The sequence below is a fragment of the Myotis brandtii genome, unplaced genomic scaffold, assembly GCF_000412655.1.
Source record: "Myotis brandtii unplaced genomic scaffold, ASM41265v1 scaffold244, whole genome shotgun sequence".
Classification (NCBI taxonomy): Eukaryota; Metazoa; Chordata; class Mammalia; order Chiroptera; family Vespertilionidae; genus Myotis; species Myotis brandtii.
Window position 1 is genome coordinate 4,203,989 of NW_005359225.1, and position 3,746 is coordinate 4,207,734.

A 3,746-nucleotide genomic window follows, 5' to 3' on the forward strand; every position below is an offset into this window, starting at 1 on the left:
TGTAATGCAGTCAAGTTGGATTCACAGCACATCACCTGGATCCCTTTCTTCTCTGACCCTCCACCACGTCCACCAGCCAGACACAGACGCCAGTGAGAGGACGTGATTTGGCCTCAGGCCTGCCACCATCCGGTGGGTGACCTTTCCCTCCACGCTGCCACATCCCCAGCTATAAAAGGAGTGAAAACGGGTGATTTCCAAGGACTTATCCAATTCCCAGTGTTCTAGATAAGTTTTCTTTCTTGACGCAGAGTGAGAATGTCGCACAAAAAGGTTGCAGTATCTGAGAACAGGCTCACACAGAGACTTCCTGGATGGCCAGCAATTGGAAAATCCAAGCCCCGGCACTGTCCCCGGAGACAAAGCAAACCCTCAGCTTCCAGGTGGGGATCGCATCCCAGGCTCCACTGTTCACCGGCTGCCCCAGGAGCCCCGCTGCAGCTTTCCTGTGGGGCCAGTGACGGCCTAGCCCTCGCAGAGTGGCCTTCTGACAAAATCTGGCTGCTCGGACTCTGCTTTTATGTTGCTCATTATGAAGTTGTTTTTCATGACAAAAATACAGCCACATTACAGAAATGTTAGCTAAGGGGGAGAATTATCATTTGTCCCAAAGTCTCACAACTTGACACAACCAGGATGTTTCTCCCTGTGTTTGCTCTGTTACTGCTTGACCTGCCAAGAACCCTGTGACTGCCAAAGAGCGTCTTGTTCCTGGACCATTCTCCTGGTCCCACTGGCCAAAGAACAAATGTACTTCTGCAGAATGTTTTCCTGAAATCTGATCCTGAAACAGAACAGAAGGGAACCTACATCCCTGCCACACTGCGCGCTAAACTCCTGAGCATCCTTTTCGTTCTTATCACCCACGTGCCCCTGTGAGGGGCGAGGAAGATGAGCCAAACGTCCTGTATTCAAGTCCCTGAGCCGCCCGCTGAGCTGTGAACTTGGGCTTGCTTTCCTCACCCATAGAGTGAGAATGAAAAGGTAATACAAACGCCCTCAGCTCCAGGAGGACCAAATAAGATGACGTACAGATAAGCTGATACTAATTTTGACTAGTGGATGTGCATCCAGAGAAAGGAAACAACCTTGCACTGACGTGGCCTGAGTCTCAGGTGGGTCCGTGCCTGGGGCCGCCAGGATTCCCCCAGAGAACATCTATCCAACTGCTGTTTGTCCTGTCAGCAAACTGACTGCTCCAGGCCATGTTCTGGTGACACAGATGTCTCACCCCTGTCACCCAGGGGGAGACTCAGGAATGGGAGACCGGAGCCAAGGGTCTCCCAAGACAGGAAGATGACCAGGGGGCAGTTGGAGCCCCAAACTAGGGTTCCTCCCTCTCGGGTCTCAGGCTCATGAGGTCTGAGAGTGGGCAGGTCAGGGCAGGCAGAGGATGCAGTACTCACACCAGCAGAACTGCCCAGGGAGGAGCTGTTGGGTGAGGGTCACCTGTGGTGAGGCCCAGAGTCATGGGGCAGGAGGACTCAGATCGGACACTCCATGCCCTGGAAGACACTGCTTTGCCCGGGGTCTCCCAGGAAACCAGGCCAGCCCCTCTGCAGAACCTGAGTCCAGTTTCCAGAAAAGAGGGACAGGCCTGAGTTCTTATCCTGCGCAAGGCCCTGCCCCCACTGGGAAGCAGCCTGAACGTCTGAGCACTACCTGCACGGTGCTCAGTACTGAAAACCTGGGTACCAACTACTGAGAGCCTGGGTCAGTGTCCAGCACCAGGGCTCTGCCCCCACCTCCACGAGCAGGGGCTGCAGAGACCAGGTGCAGCCTCCCCAGCCGCACCCCCTTGGAGCATTTGCCCCACTCGGCCGTTGCCAGCCGCTCTTCCTCCAGGCCCACCTCATCCCCGAACGTCTGTGGCTCCTCCAGGAAGCATTCCTTCCACGTAAGTGAAGGTGTGTGTGCTCCCTCAGGTGAGGCCACTGTACCCCAAGGGTGTGCTGTCAGTTTGGCCCATGGAGAGGAGGCTTAAGGGGAGCGGAGGGGTTGCTGTCCCAGGAGTCGAGTCAGATCATTTCCTGAGCGCCTTTTCTGTTATCGAAGAAGTCTTCGCTGCAGTCCTGTGAGGGACTTGCCCCAAACGGTATAGCTGATAACAACCTCCTGTTTCCCTCACTCCTGTGGCCCTGCATGTCCCTCACTTCAAAAAACACTAGCCCAGCTGCCCTAACCGGTTTGGCTCAGTGGATAGAGTGTCAGCCTGCGGACTGAAAGGTCCCGGGTTCGATTCCAGTCAAGGGCATGTACCTTAGTTGCAGGCACATCCCCAGTGGGGGGTGTGCAGGAGGCAGCTGATCGATGTTTCTGATTCTCTATCCCTCTCCCTTCCTCTCTGTAAAAAAATCAATAAAATATATTTTTTTTAAAAAAGACACTAGCCCTCCAAGCTCAGGCCCAGGGCCCAGAATGGAAAAGAAGATGCAGGGAGGAATCACCCCCTGGCAGGGGGTACACCACTGGGACACGGGTGGGGGGATGCCATGCAGCTCTGCCTAACTGGAGCCCAAATTCTCTGGTTTGTTTGGGGTTTTTTTTTTAAGTATAATAGTCACAATCCAGCTGTGCCAGCTGTGTAATCTCACATCACTTAACCTCTCTGAGCCTCGATTTTCTTATCTGTAAAAGAAATACCTATATCACAAGGTGGTTGGGAACAAATAAAATACCACAGGATGCCCTAGCCGGTTGCTCAGTGGATAGAGTGTCAGCCTGTGACCTGAAGGGTCCCGGGTTCGATTCCGGTCAAGGGCATGTACCTGGGTTGCAGGCTCCTCCCCACAGCTCAGGCCCTGGTTGGGGCACGTGCAGGAGGCAACCAATCAATGTGTTTCTCACACATCGTTATTTTCTCTGTCTTTCCCTCTCTCTTCCACTCTCAAATCAATGGAAAGATATCCTCGGGTGAGGATTAAAAAATAATAATTTTTAAAAAAGATACTGCAGGAAAAGTGCAGAGCACAGGGCCTGACACAAGCACTGGGTAATGGTGGCTCCTGGAAGCGCTGGTCTTTCTGGCCATGAATCCCAGGAGACAGCATGGCCTCAGCAGACACTAGGCAGCTGGTGACTCCTGGTGGCCACTTGGAGCCAGGGCATGAGGGCTGGGCCTCTGGGAATTTTAGGTTCTAAGAACGCTGGGCTCCAAGTGTCTTCAACTGTTGGACTTGCAGTCCTTGAGCAGAATTTAGCCACTTAAACATTTCCTGGGGCTTTCTCTGTGCCAGGTCTGACCCCAGGGAATACTTCCCATCCTGGTCTCTTCCAAGAGTTCTCTGCTAAAGATAAAGGGAGGCAGACACAGACTGGAGCACAAACCGGAGGCGGGCCCTTGGCCAGCCTGGCAAGTGAAGCAAATTTGAATTGGGGACTGGAGGGAAGAACAGTCTCAATAGAGAGAAAATCACATGGAAGACACATTCAGAGTAGCCAGGACATGAAGATGCAGCCGAGGCCAGCAGGGTAGATCCAAGGGCTTTGAAATTCAGGCCGAGTTTCTCTACAGACAGCAGGGGACTCCAAATGGTTGAACATGTGACCATGACAACGTCACGATGGCAAGGACGGGCCGGTGAGGTAACAGGAGATCCAGAAGGTGGCCTGCAGTGGCAGCAGGGTTGGAAAGAGACACGGTGGCCCCAGGCCTTGGTGCAGTGTGAGGGGAAGAGGAGCTTGTGTGTGTGTGTGTGTGTGTGTGTGTGTGTGTGTGTGTGTGAATTTTAAAAAGAGAAAGTGTC